The following is an 18,524-nucleotide window of genomic DNA, read 5'->3' on the forward strand; positions in this document are numbered from 1 at the left end:
AGAGCAACTCTGCCCGTCCCTTTGAGACCCACCCCTTCATTCATTTATTCATAACACATGCAATTCTGAGTGTCCAGGGGAGAGAGGGTGGACTCACAGTAGTAAGAAAAATGTATTGCTTCTTGAGAGCTTAGCAGTGTCAGAAGTTGTCTTAGCGTAGAATGTTCTAGGAACACAGCAGGGGCACCTAACCCAAAGGGCAGAGGTTCGAGGGAAGGAAGGCTTCCTTGACAAACCGTCAAAATGAGCCTGGAGGCAAGTGGGAAGTAGCAGCAGGTCAGGGGGCACCTGAGGTCATTGTGGACCTGGGTACTGTGGTGAAGGTGGGCGAGCAGGGTCGGGGGTGGGGCTAGAACTCTACCAGGGAGCCTCTGAAGGGTTTGAAGTGGGGGTGATGTAATCAAATTTGTGCTTTGGGAAGGCTGTCCTGGCTGTGTGTGTGTGTGTGTGTGTGTGTGTGTGTGTGTGTGTGTGAAGCGGGGAAGAGGGGGAGAGTGCCAGCAACTGGGAGGGTCATTAGAAGACCATTGACAGGCTGGGGGGCCACCAGTGGGAGAGGGGCGTCGGGGCTGCTTGGGGACGGCAGGGGCAGTGTGGATGCCGGATTTCCTCATGGGGAGGGCTTATTAACTGTGACCCCCCTAGCGGCACCTTGTGGCTGGAAGAAAACGGATGCAGCCAGGTGGACTTTTCTCTTCTTCCCTGCCTTGTGTGATGATCTTAGCTCAGCCAACATTTGGAACAGAAGAGCTAAGTTTCAGGGTAGTCCAGGACTTTGATGAGCTCGTTCGAGTGAGATCTGATAGGATTTAGGCTTGTGTTGAGATCTGCATGTTCACTTAGCTAGAAACGTCCCGTCTTTTGGATTTCCATAGGGGTATTTATTCTTGATAAAGATTGCTTTCTTGGTGAGAGGAAATTTAATACAGCTGCTGTCTTTCTCAAAAAAAAATCTTATCTTTTAAGAAATTTAGTATTCAAAAGAATAGCAAAATTTAAAAATGATAAAGTAAGGCTTTGGTGTAGTTTCTTTGGATTCTGAGTTAATGTAGAGTTAGAGCCTTTGCATTACTTAAATAGCACATCCTTGTCAGTATTTAAAGAGCTGTTAGTGAGCGCCCCAGGCCCCACTTCTCAAAGCATCATTAAATCTTGCTCTGAAATACTGAAGTCATAAAGTTCTTGTTGGCAGAAGCCAAACAGTTGGTTTATAATTTGCAGCATAGCACCCTTTATAAAATAATAATAGGTTCAAAATTAAGAAAGTGGAAGATAACTGATTTTTTTAAAGCTGAAATATAAACTCTCTTGTGTTAATGTTGCAACTGGAAATTTCGAAAAAAAAATCCTACTGTAATATCATCTACGTGGAATACATATATGTCTATCACGTTTGCAACGTAACTGCGCAGTGGTTTTTGAAGACAGGACCATTCCAGCTGAGATACTGGCAGTGATGCTTGCTGGTTTTCAATGGAAAACCCTAAATTTGCCTACTTAGCTTTATTCTTTTCTTTTCTGTTCTCTCTCTCTCTATCTTTTTTTTTTTTTTTTTTTTTTTTTTGTAGTGAGAGTGCTCAGTAGTGCTTTGCCAGCATGATTTTGGGGCAATTTGGGGGCAGATATCGTGCACAAGCAGTGAGATATTTCCATGCATTTTACTTTCCGGACATCACCATGGAACATGTGGGGGTTTGTGCCTGCAGGCCGGGATGCTGCAGGACTCCCTGGTCCATCACCGTTATGTCTTGGAGCTGCTCCAGTCAGTGAATGACTTTCTGTGGCTTGGAGGTAAGGTGATCTGATGCAGATGATCAGATGTGTAAAAAGTACTGTTACTTGAAATAGAAAACCTATCAAAAATGGCTCTAAAATACAGGATGAAGGAGGAGAAATGGCTGAGCTGCTTGCATGGGGAATATTCTCAGGTGACTCCCTCATTGTGTCTCCTGTCAATCCCCCCACCCAGCCCTGCACGGCAGTCATGCTGAAGCAAGCATGCACTTTCTCAGAAACACGCTGAATTTCCTTGTGCCTCTGTTTGTTGGCTTTTTTTTTTTCAAAGCACATCTTGCCCTTTGTTTAATGCCATCCCTGCCTAGTCACCTCTTACACTCATTCTTCTGGACCTCGTCCGTACAAAGCTGCTGAATGGATGAACAGAATGTAGTATCTCCATGTAGTGGAACATTATTCAGACGTAAGAGTGAATAAAAAAGAAAAAATAAATAAAGGGGAATATGAAAAAGCCACCTGCTCTGGGAAGTCCACCCTGACTGCTCAACCCGCCCTTTTCCCTTTGAAACCCAATCACTTATGCTCCTCTCTACTCTTTTTGATAGTACTTACCACCTTCTAATAAACTTTAACACTTTCAAAAAAAAAAAAAAGAGAGAGATGCTGATACCACTTCAACATGGACGAGCCTTCATAACAGCACGTTAAGTGAAAGGAAGCAGACACAAACGGCCACGTATTGTTGACTTCAGTGATCTGAAATGCTCAGAATAGGCACATGCAGAGGCAGGGAGCAGGTGATGGTTGCAAGGGGATGGGTGGAGGGGGGTTGGGGAGTGAATGCTAGTGACAGGGGTGTTCTTCTGGGGTGATGAAGTGTTCTGGAAATAGATGGTGGTGAGGGCTGCACAACCGTGAGTGTGCAGAAAACTGCTGAGCGCTGTCTCTGGGAGTGCCTGTGGTTGGGGGCGGATTTATTTTGTTCTCATCCGTGAAGAGTCATCTTGTGCTGAGGCCATTCTACTCCTGTGAGTGGTGAGGCTCAGAGACTTTGCAGAGTCATGTGTTATTTTCCCCCTTGCTGAGTGTAAGCAAAAAATTTTTAAGCCTGAGGAAGTGCTCTATCTGCAGAAATGTCTTTGAGTTTTGCATGGTGTAAAAATCTTGAGAGATTTTTAATCGTTGAGGAGAGCCTGTGGGGGGAAACAGCCCGTGAAGCCTGGGTGACACTGGGAAGAGCCGCGCTTCCATCCCTGACAGGGGTGGGGATTTCACCCCCGTTCAGGCAGTGAAGGGCCCAGACCCGTGAGCGGAGTTGACAATCGTGAATATTTACGTGTATCCGCTGCTTCATCTTGGATATTAATTTCAAGCTGAGTCAGTTTGTGGCGGCAGCCTCATCCTACATCAGGAATCTATACTATCTGCTCTTTGAGGTGAAGACCTGACAGACTTGATTATTTAACAGTCTCCCTTGAATTGATATCTCAGATTCCTTTGTCAATAGTAAAACAGCAGAAATATAGACGTCCTTTTATGCCGATGTGACCTGGAGCAGGTTTAGTCTCTGTGCCTCAGTGGCCTTATCTGCGGGTGGGGAAGATGATAACAGTGCTTCCCTCAGAGGGGCTGGTGAGGGGAGAGGGAGGAGCACAAAGGGAGGACTTACACGAGATACTCATGAATGACAAAATTTAGTGCTCTCAGCCTGGTGAGGCCTCAGGGCCGAGATGGCCGAACAGAGCAGTCCTAGCCGGAGCTCGATCCGTGTTGGCAGCTGTTATGATCAGTATCACCACTGTGGGTTATCAGGCAGTTTTAAGACTTGGTAATAGGAATTCATGAGTAATGTTAAAAGATTAGACAACTCAGATCCGGTTTACATAGTTCTCAAGATTTCCTATGAGAAATGGATATTTTTCCCCCATCTTTAATCTGAGTTGAGTCTCTAAACAACTTCTGTATTCCTCCAAATTTTATTTAATTCTCCATTTCTTGAAAAAAAAAGTCTTTAAATGGAGTTACTGGTGTCTGAACTGAGGGTCTCATGCATGCTGAGCACATACTCTCTCAAGTGAGGTATAATCTCCCCCGTGATTTTTTTAAACTTTTCTTTCTTAGTATTCAGAGATTAGAGGCCTCTAATTCTTTTTCTGGAGACATGTCCATGAACCTGTAAATCTATAATTAGTGGACAAAATTTGGTTTATTAAAAAATTCTATAAAACATTCTGCAATCCTTTCAAAAGTAAATGCTCATTGACATAAAATGTTTCTCCTTTATGGTGATTTCTAATTTTTTGTCTGCCTTAACTTATTAAAAGTAATCCTCATCATCATAATGACCAAGCTTGCTCTGAGTGGACACCTCCCTAAGGCTAAAATGCTTTCCTCATATTTTACCTCATAGCAGGTGTTTAAGGGTAGGCATCAGTGTCTCCTTTTTTGCAGCTGAGGGATTGAGAAATGGGGCAGCTTGTCCAAAATCTCACACAGCTGGCGCTGGCAGACTCAGGGCTGGAACCCAGGCTGCACAGGATGCTTTCTCAATGTCTCCTCTGATCAGCCCCGTGTTGAGTGGTTTCCCGAACTCCTGTGAGTCCATAAGTGAACGATTTTAGCGGTCTCAGTTTGATGAAGCCTTCAAAGGAGAGACACCAGTGAGAATGTGAGACAGAGTGGCATAAATTGAAATTGTACATTTTCACAAATGTTGCATTCTCAGGCAATGGCTTAAAAAGTTTATATTTTTTTATTTTAGTGCTCTGTAAACACTAAAAACAAAATATTAAAAATGATTATAGTGCAAAATAGGAGTGGGCTTTGAAAGTCCAACCATTGCTAATGATGTTGCTTGTTTTTCTCTAGTGGTGCTTATTGACAGAAAAATTTACAAAGACTGAATTGGTTCTATGTAGTCTTAGTATGGAGGAAAGTTTTGTCAGTGAATATTGTAAGTAAAATCTTTACTCTTTTCTTTCCTGTTGATGAATATGTAAGTTGTTTTCATGGCTTAAGTACATTTCCTCATTTGTGAAATTTGAGTGATGCCGTTTACCTTGTTTGACTGTGAGATGTAGACGCCTTGTATACGAAGCACCCAAGAGCTGCTTAGTAAAAATATGCTGTCACAAGGACAGATAGTTTAGAAGGTTCAACTCTGAATACTAAAGAGGGTGGCTTGTTTCTGATGCATATTCAATATGCATATATATGAATATATGAATATGGCTTAAAGTAACAAGGATTCAGGGTTTTGTGTGTGTGTGCAGTATGAAGGTTTAATGAAATCTGTATCATTCTAGTGAGACAGGGACTAGTTAAATCACCTTAAGCAGATGGCCTTGAAGATTATTTACACAGAATGTGTGTTGTTACAACTCAGAATTCATGTTGCCGTGTAACCATCCACTCAGACATTTAAATTCGTAGAAATCTGACCAGAACTATTAAGTTTAGAAAAATCCACATTGATTATTTTAAGGGAATAAGCTTCTTTCTTTTGTGATTAAAGAAATTTTGATTTATTTTTCTGCATGCTTAATAGGTTTTAAAATATCAAAACATTGATTTGACATGTCACTTTTTTTAATAGAATAAAGCTCATGCTGTTTTAATGTGCAAATAAAAGTTTTTGTATTTCAATACACTTGTATGATTTCCCTGGCTCTTTGAGAAGTATTTTGCAAGATATTTAGATTACCTACTGTTGGAAAAATACAGACGTGACTTTTATGAATAGAGGTCTAGTACAGATCTGTTGGTTTTTGCTACAGTGCATGACATGAGGCCTAGGAGAGAGAGCTTTGCTGCTGATTGCCGGAAGGACAGATCCCAGATCTCAGTCTCCCCTCCTGTAAAATGAAGTGGCTGGACTGGATTCTTTCCTCTTCTAAGATGTGTTTCCATGAGCCTGTGTCTTTTGTTTATATTCAAGAGTATTAGCAATGTCAGATTAAATACTGAATACCCCTCCCTTCCCCGAAGCAAACTGCAGTATGTGCTACATAAGCTTTTAGTTATCTGATTCTTGTTTCTGATTCAACAAGCAATTTTTGTGTTGCATCTTTCCCGGCAACCTGGAAGGTCTTTTTAGCCATAGGAGGCGCTGTTGCACCTTCATACATTCTTAATTTTCCTGTTTGTAAAAGAAGGCTTAACAAATATTTTTTTGCTTTGATTCCTTTGCTTAGTGCTTCAGAATAGCACAATGTCCATTATGTCTGTCTACCTGGAAAAATTATTCTGCTTATATCTTTGTTTTATTCTGTCATCTCGCTGTGAACATTTCAGACTTGCTGTGCAACAATGTCAAAATCGGTCTTTTATTCCAGTGTTAGCAACCAGTGAGCCGGGATTTTATAAAGCAGCTAGAAGCGGCCTCTTGAGCACCTTAAAGCTGAAAAGTGTACTGAGTTCCCTGAGTATTGACCCAGCCGCTGTGTGTCATTTGGTGGGAGGTGATTTTGTACATAGAAGAAGGGGTGTAGTGATTTGACTTGGGTTTGCGTGCACACGCTGTCACTGAGCCACGTGAGCCTGAGTCAGTTTGTTCTGAGTTTCTCCCTCGTCTGTGAGATGGGGATGCTCGTATATGCTTTGCAGAATTGTGAGAATTAGAAATTATGTAAATTGTTTAGCACAGTGGGAATGTCAAAGGGCTCATAAAGTTTAGCTCCTGTTTTGTATGAAGCCATCATTTTACAGTCTTTGGCAATTACTAAGAAACAGGAAAATAAGAAAAGCTGGTTTTATGATGAAAGATATTTGAGGAGGTTCCATAGTTCCTATACCCATAATTTAGCATCAGCAAAGTCAGGACCGTTACACAGTCGCCCTGAACCAACGTTAAGCCACAGAATTTTTTGGTACTTCATATATATTGGGGCTTAAGTGGACCCAATACTTATACACATGTTTTCTCCAGCAGCCAACTGAGAGATGACACAGAAGAACAGACAGGCGATAAATGTCTCCTTTATTACTGATGAAGCCACGTTCTCCATGAAATTCAGGGCTGTGGGAAAATGCATGTCATGATACTGTGTCCCAGAATTAGAGACTCACGCAGTCCCAGGTAACTCTGGGCCACAGCGAGCCTTCCCTTAAGATGATCTGCCCCATCCTGCACAGGGCTGCCCTGCCATGGAGCTGAGCATCCCGGGTGCTTCCCAAGGGTGGCCAACACTGGAGGGAAAGGAAAGGTTTCATATGCCCTGCTTGTCTCTCCGGACTCACACCTCAATCTGTTATTGTGAAGAGTGCTAGCCGTTGGCCAGGGGTCAGGGGTGTGAAGGGGGAAGCACTCTCCATGGACCAGAGGAGTGTGGAGGAGGCATCCCTTCTCTCAGTTTAAACAGGTGGTGAGATGCAAGAGAAGGGTGCTCTCCAAGAGTTTATAAGAGGGGAAATAAGGATTTCCTTTGGGACTCAGACTAGCCATGAAACACAGAAGATGATTAGTAGGGAGACTTGTAAATCACTTTCTTATTAAATTCACATTTGTTGAGCACCAAAAATGTGCTACATTCTTTTCTGAGCGTTTTACAGAAATGAATCCTTCAATCTTCACAACAAGTGAGTAAGGGAGATTTGATTGTTATCCCAGGTTTACAATGTGGAAATTGAGGCACGGAGAGAGTAAGTAAGTTGGCCAAGGTCACAGAGCTAGTAAGTGGCAGAGCTGGTATTTAAACCCTGGCTGTCTGGTTTCCAGGCTCCCAGGGATGGGCTTTGGGTATTTAGAGGTATCTGCATCCCTGGATCTCTGTACCTCTGTGCATCACTTAGCCCAGAAAGGACAGGGAAAGGAGAGTTACACAGGTGCTCACAGTCGTGTCTCAGCCACTGTCCACGGACAGTGCACCGTGATTGGCGTTAAATGTCTTCTGGGCAGCAGATCTGTTCGTATAACAGAAATTTAGTCCATTGAGTTAATCTAGAAACCCTTCCTGCTCTGCTTCTGTCCATGGTTTCCATGTGACTGCCTGCCCGTGATTGGGCCGTTGAGGAGAATCTGTACTCATAGTTGAACTCTGATATTTCAGTCTGGTTCGTAGTTTCACATCTCCTGTTACATTAATAAATTCAATTTCTGGTTTCTTTGCATCAGTCTCTCATGAGTTTGGTTAATGTGACATCAGTCCATGGGAGCCTAGTGTTGCTGACGGTATATTTTCTGAGCACGTTGTGGCACTTCTACCCGTGTGGACCTGGGTGGAAGTTTTCCGCCTTCCGCACTTATTTTCCCGAACAGCAGGGTCCTCTCCCACCCCCGGATGTGAGGCTGGGAGCTCTCAGAGTAGGCCAGTCAGAGGCCAAGTCCACAAATCAGAAAATAATGAAGTCCTTGGAAGTGGGTTTAATAGAAAAAAAGGGCTTCCAGGTATTCCGATGGGCTGTTCGAGTCCATTTGGTGAAAAGCTATCCACTGTTACTGGTTGAGCTGCTTCTTTGCTGTCGAAAAGTCTGGATTACATGGAGGGATTTTAAAAAGCAGAAAGGTGTGATTTCATGTGGTACATCCACACCGGTGAGTAGTGATGGATGACCGCCTGTGTGAGGCATAGACAGAGTCTTACAAACTTCATAAAACAGCTTTAAAAGCTCTGCCATCTGAGTGCACTTCATATGGGGTCCAATTCATGACTGGGCATGCTGAGAGGGCAAATAATTGATAATGGCAGAAAGGACACAGAGGCATCAAAAAGGTCTCAGTCATGTTCCCTGTTTAAAGGATGTGGCACAATGTAATATATTTGAGCTGGTTCTTCACTGAACAGTTTTGAGTGTTTTCTGGGACTCCCCAGTGCACCAAGGTTCCGTGCAGCTGGGTGTCCCCTCAGTGCAGCTCTGTCAGCGCTCATCCTGGGCTGACGTGGTGTCACGGGGAGCAGGACAGTCAGCGTCCCCGGCTCCTCCGAGCTCCGTTTCTTCATCCGCAATGCTGGGTTTCTCTTCGGTGTCTACTTAGTAGGGTTGCTGAGAATCACACGTGATGGTTGTCAGGGGCGATTTGTGGTTGTCTCTGTGATTGTCATATAGTGAATATTTGATAGAAACTCTTGTTTTTTATTAAAATTATGGCTCCTAGATTGCAGTGGTTTTTAGTCTGCATTTACTCTTTTTATAAATTTATTCTTATTTTTAAATAAGCACTTATTTTTATTTATTTTTATGAAGGAACTGGGGACTGAAGCCAGCACATTGTGCATGCTAAGCAGGTGTTCTACAACTGAGTAATACAGACCCTCCTTGTCTGAACTTAAAAATAAATATTTCAATACACAAAATAGCTCTTAAACCCCATCATGGGCCTATTTTCTGTATAGACAATTGAATACATATGCTAATTCAATAAGAATAAATGTTGTTGGGACATAATTTCTGAATCTGTTTATGTGTTTAAAAACGATCATAGGTAGTGATAAACACGAGTCTTGGATCCACTACTTAGGGTCTGTTTTGCCATCATGGGAAATTATATTTTACAGAGAAGGCTAATTGGGTCTCGTTGATATTTGGATGATTTAGCAGATGATGAAGGCTTTCAAAAGCTGACAGTTTTGTATTTTAAACTAACTACAAAGTTATCTTCTATAAATTGGAAGTCCTCAGCTTGTGAATTGCCCAGTAATTCAGTGTGTACATGTCTGTGTCTCTGTGAACGTGTGTGTGTGTGTGTGTGTGTGTGTGTGTGTGATTTCAGGAAGGTAGAAATAAGTTCCATATAGCCTTCTGATACCTTTCTCTTCCAGTTCAAGGTGTAGGCATATATTTATACAAATAAATTGATACTCTTTTGTCATTTGGCATATTGGTGGGTATAAAAGTTTCTCATACTTGTTTCAGAAGGGTTGGGGAGAATGAGCTTAGAAAATAGGAGGAGATAGAGGCAGGAAGGTTCTTTACACTTTGTGCAGGATGAGAAACAGTAGCTTTTCTTTTTTCTACTAAAGCAAACTGGCACTGAATTGTAACATACTATTACTCAGAATTGCTTTTCTGATCAGATACGAGTGCCTCAGATTTTTCAAGGCAACATGAATGATGAAATGTGTTTTAGCAATTATCTTTAAATGTAGTTTTATTTTTTAAGTAAAAGGCTATAGCCTGTTCTTTCTTCCAGCGTTACAAGAAGTTCCCATTGATCCAGGTACATGATAATTGTGCTTAGTTTCTTCGGGTTATTGTTTTGTTTTTTTTTTTAAGTGCTTGTTTCATTGTGGTGTGAATGAATGTTTAAAATTTCTGGATTTTGATGTTTAGAACATGCTGATTTATCAGAACTGTTAAAAACCTGATTGTTGTTTGCTCCTCGTTTGGTGGGGCAACCTATTGAATTCTGTTGTCTGTTAAAGAGGGAAATTCTTCCTCTAGCCTGTAGATCATTAAGTGAATGGTTTGCAGTGTGCCTTTAAAATTCTTTGAATGCATTGAGCATGTTTGTCCAGTGAATTTTGAATTGACTCATAGTAATGAATTTGTTTGATTCTGTGGCTTTTGCTCCTCTCCACATGAATTTGAATTCTCTGTTGCATTTTGTATACATGTTCTTAACAGGGGAAGAAATTTTGCATTTTTTACATAGGTGGGTTTTCCTATCCCCTCTGAATGCCTTCTGTAATTGATACAGCGAAAATCTGTTATTTCAGTGCTTAATTATTTCATAAACTATTTTTTGGCTTAATCAGAAACAATGACAAAGAATGATAATAAAAAACATGAAAACCTTCCTTCCTTTGAAGAATAGAAATGAGGTGGTCAGGCTCACGCGTGCTTTGTACCTGACACCCGTACTTTCATGTCATTGTGTATCATGATTCGGAGATGGAGTTGCTTCAGGTTTGTAGATTTTTGTTTTAACATTTGTGTTGAATTCATTCTCTAGGCTGATGTTTCCTGTTGCGTTTGTGGAAAGTGTAGGTGAAGGGAAACAGATGCTACGTTTTGTATTCAGGAGGCCTGAGTTGCTGAAGAGTATAGAGTAGAGGGTGGGCTGAGGAACAGAGTGACACTCCCTCACCTCCAGGCTGAAATTGATGAACAATGAAATCAATTAGGTGTATCGGTATTTATTTGACCAATAGAAGTCAGAGGGCCCAGACTGTCTAGTTATGCGCAATGGAAAGTACTGAATTCACCTGCAGAATTAGGTGATTTACCAAGTAGAAACAGCTTAGAGCAATCAGAAAAATCAGTTCTATGATGAGATATAAAAAGAATATAATATCTATTATTTCTGAAACTTTTCTATGTTAAGTTGTGTAGAGCTAAAATTAAGTTCCAAGCACCAGGAGTTAAGAGTCTGGGTGGTTCTGTGGGATCGTTATTCAGGGATGTGTCTAGACCCTGCTGGAATGGCCGAAGCTGGCAGGAAAAGACGCAGAGGCAGGATTTGTCATCCTAGGGTGTCCTCCATAATGGTTCCATGTGATAGCCCATGATTGGGTTAACAAATTTAACAGACACCAGACGCATGTCAACCTTAAGAAGAAAAAGTGTGCTTAGTAACTGCTTTCAAGCAAGCACCTGTGCATCCTCACTCCTGTCTCCTTGCCATAAAAAGCAGAGACAATGCCTTGCTTGCATATTTGAGGTTTTAGATAGCACTCTGTTCATTGCACAGCAATGACCCAGGCCCTCAGCTATAAATGCTGGGCGTGCGTGCTGTTAGATAGTCTATTATCCCCAAAACACGGACCTGGCTGGACTGGTGGTCTGCTTTGTAATGAATATCTAAAGAATTTATCTTGTTCCCCTCTCCCCATGACTCCCCTAAAGGTAAACTAAGCCTTTTTACTCATTGTGGATTCTACAATCTCTGTCTCATCCTGTCTTTCCCCAAGTTCCTGTTTACTATCACACAACTGTTAAAGACTATTTTCTTTGATTATACACAATAAATATGGGAGGATTTGAGAGGCTCTTGGAGTTGGCTCCCTACTCCCTCTCGCTTTCTTTCCTTTTTCCACAGTCTTGAGTCATTCATTCCATGTCGGTAAGACTTCTGCCAGCCAGAACCCACAGTTCCAGGTGAGAAGGATGCAGACTTTATCTCTCCTACCCGAGGGAGAGAGAGAAGAGAATTGAGATCTGCTCCCCCGTGGTCCCTTCCTGCCCCAGGGCCACTCCAGTTCACCTGCAGCCTTCTGGCCTCTGCTCTCAGGGCCTCTGTCCCAAGACTGACATCAGCCTTTTTTTCCCTTGTCAATATTTCCTGTGCCTTTCAGGAGTTGGTCTCTTCTCTGCAATTCCACCCTGGCAGATGTGATGGTGGTCAGCGTGCTGGTGGGCAGTCATTTGGGGACTCCCAGGAACCATTCTGATTCTCCTGAGTCTCTCATTCGGGGTTACAAAACTGTCGAGAACCGGAGGAAGCCCATTCACGTGAGGTCAACACAGTATTACATCACTTTCTTTTTATTTTTGAATTTTCAGTGGAGAAATTATTTGTAACAAACTGTTCCAGATTTTCGGCCGCCTGCTTTCCTCACCACTATTTCCTTGTTGGCTCTGGTGCTTGTTTAAAGAACCAGGTTTCTTCTCTGGTCATTTCTAGCAGCTGGGCTTGCCGAATCCTTGATCTGCATTTGAAGCAGAATGCTTCTTCGTGATGTCAAACTGATTTTCCTTGTCATGTCTTAATATTTTGTGTACACTCAGTAACTGTTTCAAGTGAAATGCTCTTGTCCAATTTCGGTTAACTCACATTTGCTGAACTCCTGCTTTCATGCTGAGGGCAGTTTCTTCTTCCTGTAATAAAATTTAGCAATTTGCATTTACTATGGGAAGGTACTGGCCCGAGGTGCTCTCGTTCTTAACAGTTTTAATAACAATTCACCCATTAAAATGTACAGTGGTTTTTACTCTATGCCCAGAATTGTGCATCCCATTCAATCTTAGAACATTTTCATCCCCCCAACAGGAAGCTCCTTACGCATAAGCAGACATCCCCAACTTCCCCATCCTCCCACAGCCCCAGGGAGCCACTTTTCTCTCTCTGTGGGTTTGCCTCTGCTGGAAATTTCATGTAAATCGAGTTACTTCATGTAAGTGGAAGCATCTATTGTGACTGACTTCTTTCACACTGAGTAACGTTTTCAATATTTGTCCACGTTGTGGCCTGGGTCAGTACTCAATGCTTTGCTATTGCTGAATAATATTCCTCTGTATGGCTGGGCCCCTCTGTTTACCCATTCATCACGTGATAGGCATTTGTGTTGTTTCTGCTTTTTGGCTGTGATGAGTAATGGCTCCGTGAATATTCCTGTAGGAGTTTTTATGTGAACATTTGTTTTCAGTTCTCTTACGTGTGTGCCCAGGAAGCAAAATTGCCTGGTTATTCAGAAACCAAATGTTCAACTCTCTAAGGACCTGCCAGGCGTTTTTCCAAAGTGGCCAGGCTGTGTTACATCCTCACCAGCAACGGCTGCGTCCTCTGCATCTTCTGTGTCCTCATTAGTGCTTTTTACTCTTTTTTTGATTATAACCTATTGTAGTGAGTGTGAAGCGGTTTCTCCTAGTGGTTTTGACTTGATTTCCCTTACAGCTAATGATATTGAACATCGTTTCGTTGTGCTTATTGGTCATTTGTATATTTTCCTTGATAAATGTTTTTCAGATCCTCTATTCATTTTTTAATTGAGTTGCCTTTTTATTGTTGAGTTGTAGGAGGTTCTTTTTGTTTTTGTTTTGTTTTTTTTTTTTTTTTTTTTTTTTTTTTGGTAGATACAAATTCCTTATCAGATAAATGATTTGAAAAAATTTCTGCTGTGTGTTGTTTTTTCACTTTCTGGATGGTGTCCTTTGAAGCAATGTTTTAAAATTTGATGAACTCCAATTTATCTCTGTTTTCTTTTTCCTTGTCCTTTTTCCTTATCCTCTGTTTTCTTTTTCCTTGTCCTTTACTTCAGTTTACCTTGTCCTTTTGGGGTAATATTTAATATCTGAGGTATTTTATTTAAACTTTTATATATAAAATAACTTAATTATTAGGACCGTTCTAGGAGACGGGTGCTGTTGTTGTCCCCAGTCTATGGATAGGAGACTGGGTTGCAGAAAATTTCACTGATTTATCAGTGTCAAAGCTACCCAGTGCTGTGGGAGTTCAGACCCTCATGTTTGTCCCCAGCGTCTGTGCTCTTCACCACCATGCTCCACTCCTTCCTGGAATCGTTAATGAAAAGGTCTTTACTTTTTTGATTTCTTGTTAGTTTTTGTTTTTCTCATTGGGGCCTCATCTCTTCATTTTCCTTAAAGAGATCAGTGTAGGTTTATTTTAGGTCTCATGTAGGCAGAAGCATTGCTATCAGTTAACTTCTTTATTACTCACTCCCCAGTGATGGCTGTTGCTAATTGACCTAATGAAGTCTTGCTTTAGTCTTTCCTTCTCATGACACTAACAACAGAGTCATGACTTACAGAATGCTTAAAGAAGAAAGTACTTGATTGATTTTATTTTGCTACCCAATCAAACCAATCAAATAAAAACCCCAGAGTTGACACAGACGGTAAGCCCTCCAGAATAGGGTCACTGTCTTCCTTGTGTTTCATTTGTTTGGTCACAGTGTCTGGATAGTGCCCTGCTGTCCAGCAGTTTTGTTAGGATACAGTGTTCGTGAATCATTGTAAGGACAGAATTTTGACAACAGACTGTGCTGTTCATTTCACGAGGGAAAAGTTAATATAGAAATACTGCTCAGATCTATTTTAAAATTAAGCTTGGAATTTTGAGAAGAGTTCAAGAAACCATACAAAGATCTTTTTCACTAATTTTAGATCTATCTTAGACACATTATGGTTACATAGCAGAGTACCTTATCAAGTAGATTTGACAAGAGGTGTGTATTATTGATTATTTGTTTTAGTTGAAATATTCTACCTGGGATAAAATATTCAGTGCCCATAAATGAACAAATATGTTTGTATTTCTATGCAACATGGGAGCAGACTTCATATGTTTCTATATAATATATATGACTGTGTGTTTTAATCTGTCTTTCAGTGTTTTTATAGTTTTTCAGCAATGTTGTAACTTTAGAATTCTTCTAAGAAAATCACCCCAGATTCTAGTGCAGTTTGTACTGTGTATCCTGTCTTATGCATGGGATTCCACTGTCCTCACAGGGAGGAATTTCCTCTTATATTGAGTTAGTATCAGTGTTAAAGGAACTGTGAATTCTAGGCCTTTGCTCTCCATGTGTTTGCAGTTGGCTGTCAATCGCGATTTTCCCTTTCTTGAGTTTTCATTGTTCAATTAGAATTTTTGAAAATAACTATTAATATGTTGCATCGATCTCCCTAGAAACTTGATGTGTTTGTGCTTTTCAGTTTTCAATTTATGAAAAATGTAAATACACACTTGTTTTTAAGTAGTCTTTTTTCACTAGATATTTGGTTACCTCTTTATAGTTAAAATATTTTTTTCCCAATGTATGAATCGGTGTGCATGTTTTAAAAGATACCTTACTTTTTATTTTTCTTATTGTAACAGTTATATTCATTGTAGAGAATTTAGAAAATACGGATAAACACATTAATAACTTAAAATGGCCTCTAATCTCACCTAGACATACAGTTGTAAGGTTTGAAATTGAGAATTACAAGTCCTCTCACATTGTTCTTCTTTTTCAAGTACGTTTTGGTTACTGAGACCCTCGAATTCCCATATGAATTGTAGCAGCAGCTAGTCAGTTTCTGCAGAGGAGACCGCAGGGATTGTGATCGAGACCACGTTGAATATACGGATCGTTCTGGGGAGCACTGCCATTCCAAAAGCGCTGTCTTCTGATCCAGCAATGTGCGTGGTTTGTCCAGGTATTTAGGTATTGTTTAATTTTTTTTTAACAATGCTTTGAATTTACAGAGTTATTTTACTTTGTTTTTTTTTTTGCCTTTATACTGAGGACAATTGTGCCAGGTACCGGGATTAGAAGTGTATTTGAGCCCCGCCACTTGCTGCCACCATGGTCACTGCGCTCTTGCTTCACCCGCTCTACAATCTTGCACAGAATAGGACCTCAGTAACTCTCTCTCTCGAATGATTATATGCTTGTTGGATGATGCTTGAGAGTCCGTGTGATGATTTTTTTCCCCAGCCTTTCCCCACTTCTTTACTATGCCCTTTCTCTTCCTTTCCTCCAGCCTGGGTTTCAGTTTACCTGTGGCATTGATTTTTCTTGTCTGTAGACACTTCCTTTCACTGGTTCACGATAATTTTACATGTGGGCTGTGGAAACTTGCTAGATGTCAAGAAAGAGCCAATCCATTGCATGCTAGTATTTTTAGAGTGCATTATTGTTTTATCGATTGAAATTAAATCAGGGTGACCCCCTGAGCCCTCCTGTGAGCTGTTTTTGCCATCCTACAGGTGATAATGCTCTGGCTGCTGAATGTGCCCTTTCCCCAGACTTGGTTTTGGAGTTAAGTCACCATCAGTGGAGCCCTCTCTTTAAAAGATGAAGAAAACATTTGCTCCTTCTCCCTGGTTGGGGACTTGGATGAGATGAGGTAACAGATAAAGAATGGAGCCCCACCTCATTCTAACACCCGCTCGTTCCGTTCCTTTCTCCACGGAAAAAGAGTACAATTCAACACTATAAAGATTGATTGTGAGCAAATGAGATAGACAGGACAACCGATCATTTATTAAATATACTTTCATGCCAGAAACAAATGTATTATTCACACAAAAAGCACACAAAGCACGGTAGTACCGTGATTACCAACGTGGGTCCGAGTTCGAGTCCTGCTCTGGAGTGACCAGTCCTGTGAGATGGAGAACTGGTAGGTCGGCTTAGCCTCTCCCGGGCTTGTTTTCTGTCCTGCAGAGATGGGGCTCGCTAGGCGTCCCTCCCCCATAGAGATGCTGTAGGGTGCAAATGATGCGCATGGGCAGCCCGAGCATAGCTGCTCATTCCTCGTAAGTGAAGGAGAGCATAGCTTTTGTGGTGAAGGCTTTATAACAGCCCCGTGTGGACTTTCAGTGCTCCGAAGGAATGCCTTGTGATTTGGAGATGGGATTCTCATTTCTGTAAATACCCAAGGATTGTGTAATTGGGCCCTGCTGATTTGAATCTATTCTTTAGAAAGTACATATTGTAGATAAATTTTTCAAGCATGCATGCTTTTTTCTTTTATCATTTATTGTTCTACCCTCTCTCTTGGTGGGACTTTTCATGGAATCCAGGAAACAGCCCTAAGCCACCTGCCCCTTCACACGTCTCCGTGGCGGTTTTCTTCCCTGACTAGAAGAGGGTTCTGCATAGGGAATTTTCTTTGTTCCCCTTTTCTTGGAGTCTCTCTGTCTGTCTGCCCACCTCTCACCTGTCCAACTGTCCATTTCTCTTCCCACTCATTCTTCTGACTTGTTCCAAATAGCATTTCAGGCAGCTTACAGAAGAACAGATACCAAATAAACAGGTGAGATAATGGGACCAAGTTCAGACAGTGAGGCTAGGAGGCGAGCCTGTGTGAGGGTGGCAGGCATGAGAGACACGCGTCTGCCCTGTGACTTATAAGATCGACAGCAAGAGTGTGCCTGAGGCTCCCAGCAGACACAGGTTAACAGGGTTTGTGGGAGATGCTCACTGGCTGTGAAATAAATAAGTGGCTGAGGAGAAGCCCAGCCTTTCCAGCTACTAAGGCTTAGGAGAATATTTTGAGTGTCTTCAACATCAGAGTATTTCATCTTTTCTTTTGTCAGAGTTCTACATATAGATGGTTACATTCTGTACCTGGAAATTTCTACAAAATTTCTTCCCACTTGAGTCCCATGACTCGGGAATGGGGTGGTTCTGCTCATTGACTGGGGTTGGCCAGAAACCAAAAATGACAGCTTCAAAGGAGCCTGGGATTTGTCAGTTATGTTTTGTCAGTACTGTAGAGTTCAAAAAATGCTTTCACAGTATCTCTCCATCTGAGGCGGCAGCGTGCTCTCTTACCAGCATCAGGAGCTCAGGGCCATGGGATGGTGGGGGCTGACTGCTTTGCCGTCAAGACAGCTGAGCTAGTCACTGCAGGTTTGATTCTTTTACGTAAGGCCTTTCATGTTCTTTACTTGAATGTTTCAACAGGGAGTTAATTAACTGAGTTAATTAACATTTAATAAATATGATTCTTTGTTGAAAAGACAGTTATAGACAGAATATAAGCTCTGAAGCCTTTAAAAACGGTTTCATTACTGAAATTTCAGTAGGGGAGATACACAGTTTATCTTATTTATGCCTGTCTTTTAAAGTAACAAAGAAACAAGACAGAAAAGGCAGAGGATTGTTTCTGTTCTTCCTTTCTGCTTGCAGGTGCCCTCACCTCCAGTAGCATCCATCCAGACACCGGAACTGACACTGGCCGTGCTCCGAACTGCCTCAGCCCTGAAGACACAACTGACAAATAGAAGGGGACCACGCCCTGTTACAGCAGGTGCTCTCACTTTGTGGATCCTTATGTAACTGAGCGGTGTTAATCAGGATTGCCCGTTCTACATTGTGTGGCGCTGCTGCGGTGTCTCCTAGTTACTTGTTTCTGTAAGTATTCATGTATTATTCCCCACTGAGTGGTACTACACGTCTAAAAATGCTTTTTTCAGATGAAAAATAATGTGCATTTAATATAATATGTCTGAAAAAAGGGGCAAAAGATTCTATCCTGGTCCCTCTACTCAGAGATAATAATTAACAATTTAACATTTATTTTCTGTTCTTTTCGTTAGTGTGTATCATCTCTGTCATAAAAACCAGTGAGCACTCTGTCCCTGTTTACTGTTCGGAGACCTCCATTTTCCATTC

At 41.5% G+C, this 18,524-nt stretch overlaps 1 protein-coding gene across 35 annotated transcripts in view; it reads left to right on the top strand.

The window, feature by feature from the left end:
• Nucleotides 1–18,524, top strand: part of LOC135320890 (uncharacterized) — a 143,275-nt gene that overhangs the window by 36,711 nt on the left and 88,040 nt on the right. For 27 of the 35 annotated variants that reach the window (XM_064484033.1, XM_064484065.1, XM_064484058.1 and 24 more), the window contains 2 exons: nt 15,374–15,555; nt 18,039–18,263. The gene's annotated coding sequence lies outside the window, so the exon portion shown is untranslated. Of the gene's footprint in view, nt 1–1,568; nt 1,792–15,373; nt 15,556–16,108; nt 16,249–18,038; nt 18,264–18,524 lie in introns of all 35 variants that reach the window. The other 8 variants (XM_064484029.1, XM_064484037.1, XM_064484031.1 and 5 more) reach the window with 8 other exon arrangements.

Source organism: Camelus dromedarius, unplaced genomic scaffold (assembly GCF_036321535.1).
Source record: "Camelus dromedarius isolate mCamDro1 unplaced genomic scaffold, mCamDro1.pat HAP1_SCAFFOLD_153, whole genome shotgun sequence".
Taxonomy (NCBI): Eukaryota; Metazoa; Chordata; class Mammalia; order Artiodactyla; family Camelidae; genus Camelus; species Camelus dromedarius.